Source organism: Coffea arabica, chromosome 6e, assembly GCF_036785885.1.
Source record: "Coffea arabica cultivar ET-39 chromosome 6e, Coffea Arabica ET-39 HiFi, whole genome shotgun sequence".
NCBI lineage: Eukaryota > Viridiplantae > Streptophyta > Magnoliopsida > Gentianales > Rubiaceae > Coffea > Coffea arabica.
In genome coordinates this window covers 49,799,042-49,807,775 of record NC_092321.1, presented here as the reverse complement: position 1 = coordinate 49,807,775, position 8,734 = coordinate 49,799,042, and positions in this window count along the sequence as shown.

Sequence of the window (8,734 nt, the reverse complement as noted above, 5' to 3'; positions counted from 1 at the left end):
CAAAAAGGTAATATGAAAACTTAGGGCTCGAACAACCCCAAAAGCCTATCTTATATATATCCCAAATCAAACCAAACTCGAAGGAATCCAACAATCCAAAATTTAGACAGCATATCCCCTACATTTCCTTACTTTTCCATCCTACAAGCAACACCAATTCATCTCAAACCAACCACATACACATTACAGACTATAGAATACATCTTTCGGCACAATAAGCACAACCGAAGCTACACTTATCGGATTGAAACGAATCTTATGGCGTTTCGAAGACAAAACATAAACCTACATTTCTTATGAAGACCTCCAAAGCCAAATCATGCATTTTCATGGTCAAAAATGAAAATCTCCACGAAAACAGAAATCTGTCCGCGAAACAGGGTTCATGGGCAGTCAAGGGTATTTCGGTCATTTCATAGGCTACAGTGCTCTGATTGAGTTGAAAGTTGGTAGACAGATATTTAACATCATTTTCTACAACTTTCATGTTTTAACCTAAGCCTGATTTGGCCTCTAACATGCTCAAATAAAATCGGACAGAACAGGAAAAATTGGAACCCTAAAGCTGAAATTTCCGCACAAAACTGAAATTTTCCGCAAATAACCGCAATTAACGCACAAGAGGTCTATTTAACACCATTTAGAGCCATCAATTCAATCCAACCATATCCATCATAGGAAAACAGAAAAATTCTCACAAAAATCAGAAATTTAGCTAACTTCACTCTAATCCATAAAATCTTTCATAAAATCACATAACTAGCCACCACAAGTCATGAATTAGCCATTATTGGAAACAAACAATGAATCTTTACACATCATACCTTGATACCTCCTAAAAGGTAGTAGCTTAGGTCTCTTTCTTCCAAAACAACTCCACTAACTACCTCACTACTACTTAGCTAGGGGTTTTTATAGAGTAATTTCAAGTTGTAACGGTTAAGTTGTGAGATTGAGCAAGATTGAGAAGAAGAAAGTTGGAGATTTTTCTTTCTTTTGCTCTCTAAGAGAGTCGGCCAAGAGAGAGATGTATGATGATGAATTTTGGGTCAATTTCTTGGTTATTTAGTAAAGTTGGTAAAATGGTCAAAGTCCAACTTTTAATCACTAAGTGACACTTGTCACCTTTTTGGTTTATAGCTATCCCTTTGTCTCTCTAATCCTAATCCATCTAGGTAACCTCTAATTATCTCTCAACACCTAGTAAATTACTCCCAGTATACAAACACTTAACCTAATTGGCCGAAATTTCTCTCACTTAATGCACTAGCGGGTCCCACGTCCAATATACACTTCAAATATCGCATGAACTAACTTATACTAGAAAAATAAGTTAAAAACTGTATTTACTTATAAAAATATCTGTAAAGTTAACATAATAACAAAAATATAGAAAACGGGTACAAAGAAAGAAAATAAGGCCTAGAAATTCAGAAAATTTTCGGGTTCTCACACAATCCACCACAATCAAGCCATGCTTTGCTTAAATTGCAAAATAAGAATGAAACAAGGGAGGTTTCTAGCATAATACCTCAAAATCCCCAAAATAACTTGTGATACAAGAACTTTCTTCCTCCCAAAAGTTCCACCAAGCTCACCTCCAAGCTTTCCCAAAGATTGATCGGAGTAGAATCAAGTTTTACGGTAATTTTCTCAAGAATCAAGCAAGCTCTCAAGTTGGAAAAATGAAAAATTTTCTCTCTTCTCCTCTCCCTAGTGTTCGGCCAGAAAGATGCAGAAATGAAGGAGAATTGAAGTTGGTTTGGTGATAAAAATGAAGAAAATTGGTTGGTCAAACAACCATTGGATGGTTGCCACTTGTCACTCCAAGATGAAATCTCAAAATTTGCTTTTCTCTCTCTTATTTTGGTCAATAATTTTGGCTGGTTTAAGGAGATATTTAGGGCTGATTTTACTCAATTAATAACAAGGAGATTAAGATAATAAAGTAGTGTTCAAGTGGTGCACTCATTCGGTAGCAAACGGTGCACGTCGGTTCACACCGTTTTTTCTTAATTCGCACGTACTAGGGTTTTCACTTACAATTCACTAACTTATTATTATTACTTCTAATCATACACTTTTTCTTATTTAAAACTCACTCTTAATCACCAATTTTAGTATACACTCCGTACCGAATAATCACACTATTGAAAGACGTAAAAACCCTAGTTTACCCTAACGACGAAAGTAAAGGGAAAACTCTTAATTCTATTATTTATTCCAACCATTGGGGAGGTAAATGAGTAGTATAGCTATTATAAAGTAATTTAATCAAAATAAAAGGGTAGTTTAGTCAAATTTTGTATTTAGTAGAAGTAAGAAAATCTTGGTCAAAGTCCACCATCCATTGGTTTCGCGACAAATAGCGCACTAGGGTTTATTCTCATCCTTTTGGATACCAATGGTTAATTTACCTAGCCAACCTCTACTTGTCATCTAGCATCTTGTAATATAATATCCCTTAACACAGAACTCCAACTAGTCAAAAATTATCGCACGTACCGCACTAGCGGGTCCCACGTCTAATATATACTACTAATGTCACACGAACTAACTTATATCGGAAAAATGTCTTAACAACTTAAGTCCCTTATAAAAATCTCTCAAAATTTAATATAATAATGAAAGGTATAGAAATTGTATGCAAAGAAATAAAATAATGGTTAGAAAATAAAGAAATTTTCGGGTTCTCACACCTACAACTTAACGAATTCTTTTGCTAGCATGCGTTGGATGGGATTAGGGTTTTATGCAACTATTAGACCAATTACATGGTGTAATTGATAGTCAGAATGCATTTAATTTAAATTTGGATGGATGAGATTGATTGTATGACACGACTATCAATTTGTGATAAAACTTATTATGTTCTTTTTTTCCTTTTTGAAATGGATGGAATCGATTGCATGACAAACTATCTGACAATAGTTGCATGTTTATCTTAGTGTCTATGTTTATTGTATTAACATCTATATATGTTTTAGTGTATCCATTGTATAGTGCAATTGAAAGTAGTAACTACAGAAGACATTAATCACACGAATACCTCGTTAGAAATTGAAGGGTCAAGGTTTGGTTAAAAAATCTCCAGGAGTGCCTTGAGGATGAAGGAGACTTCACAATGGATAAAGCCTATCTGGAAAAGATTAGTTACCAATATTGCAATGACAAATAATATTATTCCATGTATAATTGTCTTCTTTTCTCCGTTGACATGCCCGCTTCTCTGGATAATGATCACAAGTAATCTCCAAAATATTCTATTCCAATAATAATTTGCATTTTGGCCTCATTGGCCATAATCAAATGATTTGGATTATTCAGGAAAGGTATCCACTTTCCCACATGAAATCTATGCCATATGTGTACATGGACAAAATCCAACATTGGATCTCAATAAGTCTTTTCCTAATCAATAAATTTCATGAGTGGTTACACTCTTAGCGAATTGGTTTTGAGATGAAAATTGAGGGTAACGTTATAATATTCGGTTTGTCTAATGGGGGCCAACGCTCGTTAAAATATATTTCAAGTGTTATATTTTTTAAAATATAAGATTAATTAGAAAAAGTAAATAAATATAAGGAAGGGTAGGCAGAATTAAATAGGAAAAGTATATAAATGCAAGAAAAGATAATAATTATTAGTATATATTTATGGTAGATTAGATGACTATTAAGTGGGTTAACGACACCTGTTAGAAAAACTCTGATATTTAAACTTGCAGACCCCAATCCAAAGTTCCATACACAACTTTGGTCCTCTTAATTGCCTCTTACAACTCCATGGGCTTTGAGCAAGTTCTGATTTCCCAACAAATCCGAATCACATATGATAAGGAGTGTTAAGGGAAAACATCCTCATGAATTTCTGTAGGAATCTTATATTAAGGAATAAAGTTCATGAACCACTTTCTTTTTATTGCCATTTGAGATGGAAGTTTAGGTTCATTACATACACGTGTGTGTGTGTGTGTGTTTAAATGCAATGGACACAATGATTGTGATGATAATACACAGTAAGTTACCTATAATTAAAATATACTCACGAGTGCACCCAAAAAAAAATCTATACATATATATATATATATATGTTTACACACACATGCATGCATGCATACATACATATATATATATATATATATATATATATATATCAAAATTAGTAGGCGTGCAACAAGTTGAATCAATTTAATATTTATATCATTACTGGGGGGAGTACCTGCGCATTGCGCAGGCGTTTGGTGCCTGTGGTTAGAGATGATTTTTCATTGGATAAATAAGAATAGATTTTGGAAAGAAATAGTCATCAAATATGACAAAGCTAATAATAGTACATTTTAATTGCAACACGCAATTGTACACTTTGTGTTTATCAATACTTTTATAGTTTTACTATTACCAAAATGCCCCTATAAATGTCTGTTGAAAATCATCCAAGAGCAGATATAAGTTGTTTCAGGCAAAGAATATCTTTCAACGGCTAGTTATAGCAACGTATTAATTGCGCAACATGTTAATATATTTTTGTATTAATTGCACAACAAAAGTCACATTTTAATTAAGTGTGTCTATAACACCATTTCAGTAATTATACCAATACATGAGCTTATATGCATTGTATTTGATACGAAAACGATTGCAAAATAATTACATATTCCAGAAATATTCAAATGTCTCCATAAATCAAAATTTTAAATGTACCATAATGAGGGCATTTTAGAAAATATATCTAAACACATGCTGCCCTTAATTGTATCAAAAGTTTTTAAAAAACTGCACATATTTCACATTTCCAAAAAAATTCTATCCATGTGGTTGAAATTCAAATCCCCTTTGACCACAATTCACTCTTATACAGTATAAGGAATTTGTGTTGCAACTTTGTAATCAACCGTGTACAAATTCTAGCTAAAATTATGTAAATTAGTAACATAAAACTCTCATTTCCTGTACAATTTTTCTTTTTGCGAGTGTATGTTCATGCCTTGGCTATGACTTCCCTCTCTATTATGGCACGTAAATTCGGATGCCATGCACAACACAATAATTCTTTGCATATGGGGTTATTTACAAATGTTACAATCACAGTACAAAATAATTCCCTTATTCTTTATCAAAAGTAGCTCAATGAGAATATCTATCAAAAGCATTATCAGCACACAAAGATGTCAAACTTCCCACTTATATATAGTTGATCCTTGTGTGCTTCAATTCATGGGTTGAAGAAATACATTTACCAGCGTAATGATAGTCCAAAAGAATTTACATGAAGAGGAGGAGAGTGGATTGCGGCCAAAGATGATCTGCTGGGAATCACTACTAAATTATAAGACTTTAGTTTTAGTCCTTCCCCCCGGCAGATTGTCCTTGGCTAAATTTCGCTTTCTTTCTCTCATGCAACTCTTTTGAGACCTTGAGTTGTGCTCTATTAAGTATTCAACTTTAAGGCCAAACTCTGTCATTGTTCTTGAATAGGTATATTGTCTTATGTTTTTCATATTTTTATCCATGTAAGTTTCAACATCCCTTATTTTTAATCTTGAGCAAAAATTTTTTTTTTTAAAAAAGGAATGAGGTGTGCTCGGTATAACTTACTCAATCATTCATGCCCTTAATCCAAACAATTTATTTTTTTTATGTAATTCAAACAATTTATATTTGTTGGTAACACCAACAACATATTATTATATTTTAGTCCTTTGTGACACACCAGATATAATTTTTAGATTTTTTTTAGGCCTGTAAATGTTAACTTCCCTCGTTTGCATTATTTCTATTGGTTGGTAACAGCGATAAACTAGTAGTAGGTTTCAAATTTCAATATTTTTTTTCCTCAAAAAAAAAACTTATTCATGATTTAGTCCTTTGTGGCATTTCATATTACCTTTCATTTTGTGTGCTTGTTCAATGTACTATTATTCTTCTCATTGTCTTTTCTGTTTTGATTCAACAGATAGCACGACACTTGGTTGAAACGTTCCTTGTTAGCCTCAAGGACCGAGCTAAACCCTAATCGAGAGGATTCTCATCTCTATGATTTGGGTCAGGTCAGCCTTTGCAGTGAAATGAAGCTTAAGTTACACCAATTAGAGAAGGCCAGAAGAGGTTTTATCGCAAAAACACGAGACAAGTTGGAGCAAAAACATGGGCACCTTGATCCTTGGATTACATTCAACACATATAAAGTCTCCAGCCCAAGTGGTCGGAGGGAACACCAGCAGAAGGTTGGGTTGAATGATAAAATTGGAGCGATTATAAGTAAGAGATCCTGAATTCAAAATCTTTCCATTTACAAAAACAAAAGCAAAACAAAAAAGTTCTCTAACCCAAGCCTTATACTTCCCCGCCCTTTTACAGTTCCCTCAGTCTATCTCGCGAATTTCAGATGGCGGCAAAGAGCCAAGGCAAGGGCTGTGAACTTTACTTCGTTTCTATGTTTGCTGGCTACGGGGCTTTTTTCTGTACTGAACTGAAAGATGATATTATTGTATTAATATCTCCTTCATTAAAAAGAATCAATCACACCTGAAACCTCTTTAGAGAGCTACGAACCCTTAGTTTCGAGTAAACCAAATAAACCTCAGGCAAGAGTCCATAGTTCTTATTATTTCTAATAATAGAAAGAATCTACTTTCTTAATCTACAAAAGTAGCCGTTTCCAAGGTTGACCTTAACATTCAGAAGTTATGTAACTGTACTATAGATGGATGCCGCTAAGGGCTTGCTTGCCTAGTATAGTAGCTGTGTTTTGGTACGTCCTACGATCTGCAATAAATACCTAGTGTAGATCTTAGTTTAATTAGAATTTCCTTTTGCACAATGTTTAAGATTTACAGAAAGTTGCACTTTAATTCTTATCAAAATTCTAGTTGTCGAAATTCCTAAAAAAAGTTGCGTAGTAAAATATTCTAATTAACATCTTTTAGATTTTGCTACTAACACTAGGCATTATAGGTGGCAATTGGACATGTTGGATTAACTTTAGGCGTTTCAACAACGGGTTTAGTCAAAATGGGTCATAACGGGTTTAGTCAAACTTGTTTCAAAATCTATCACCAAATAAATTTCTATATTACTATTTTCACAATTTCTCAAGTTCTCATATTTACTTCGAATATAAAAGTTCGTTGCTTTCAAGCTATGAAGATTTCAAACAATCATAAAACTTCAGTTGCATGGACTAGTTTTTAGCTCTCTAAGCTTTATAAACTTGCAAATATCCTATACATATGTGAAAAGGAGTTTGTAGGTGATTGTTGAGAAACTTTCATCCGCCATCTTTGGCGGCATTTTAGGCAGGGAAAAACGTAAATACAAATGGTTAAACCAAATGAACAACATTGGGTTTGTTTGGATTGGCTTGATTTCAAAATTAAAAATTTACTTCACAAATTTCAACCACTTTTTTATCTTCCCAATCACCTTTTTATCTCACATACATCACATCACAAAAAGTGTTACAGTAATTATCTCAAATAAATCATCCAAATAAACTCTTATCCAAACAAACTAATTGTGATGTGTAGGTAAGTAGAGTTTGACTATTATGTCCTCCCATATGCAATTAGTTTGTATTGCACATTATTATCAGACTTTTAAATAGTGTTTATAGATGCAAAATGACTAGCTTCTCTTCTAAGCTAATCATCAACTTCAGCATTAATACAAACAAAAATTTCATTAGATTACAAACCACTAGAAACCCTCAGATGTGCAATTGAGCTTCTATAACAGATGGGACTCATTGAATTTAGTAATTAAGTCACATTTAAGGTAGTTTTAACACATTATAGGCAAAAAATTAGCATTGCAACTACTTAAAAGTGTAATTGTAGTATTCTTCCTCTTCATCTATAATTGTAGGGCAATTTTTTTAAGTGCATTAATGAAGACTCTTAATGCTGAAGATGATTGGTTCAGGAAACTCTTAATACTCGAAACTCTTGGTTCAATTGGTTCTGTTTCATATTTTGGTGTACCTGTTTGGAGAGGTGTTTTCATTCAAGTCAGCAATTGATTTATGTTTAAGGGAATTTTAATGTACAATAGGTGAAGTATCAATTTTTAATCCATTACAAGTATAATTACAATGCTCTTGAACTTTCTAGCAACAATAGAAGCTTTTAAAATTGAAGATTGTTGGTTCAGGTGTTTATGCTCCATATTTTGTTACAAGTGTTTCGACAAGTATACTCATTTGTTTTCATTTGAATAAATATTTCACCACATAGGTTAAAACTCCCGTGCTGAATGCAAGCTTCCCCCAAGTGGTATAGAGTAGAATTAGCATAACTTCATTCTCCCATAGGGCGCAGAAAAGAGTTTCTTTCTCATTTTGATTCTTTTGCATTTTTCTTTTTATGCCTGCCTGTAGCCTTCTACGTGCCATCATTTTGACCTTTACTCTTGGAACATGTTTAAAGATTATTTAGGTTAAACCACAACCTTCGATCCAAGCCAGAAGGTTTGATTACAACCTCAATGCAGTGTAAGCCATTCTTAGGGGAGAGTCATGTCAATTCAAGATTAAGAAAGAAAATTACCTTCATTGGAATTAGAAACTTTCAAGAAATTCAAAGAGAGTTTCCTAGACGATGGTACTTGCCTTAGTGACAGAAGGTAAGTTCAAGAAAGATCTGACCGAAAAAGGGGAAAAAGAGGAGAAAAAGGGGGGGGGGGGGGGGGGGGAAGGTACAGCTTGATGCTTGACAAAATGCAGATAAGTCTAT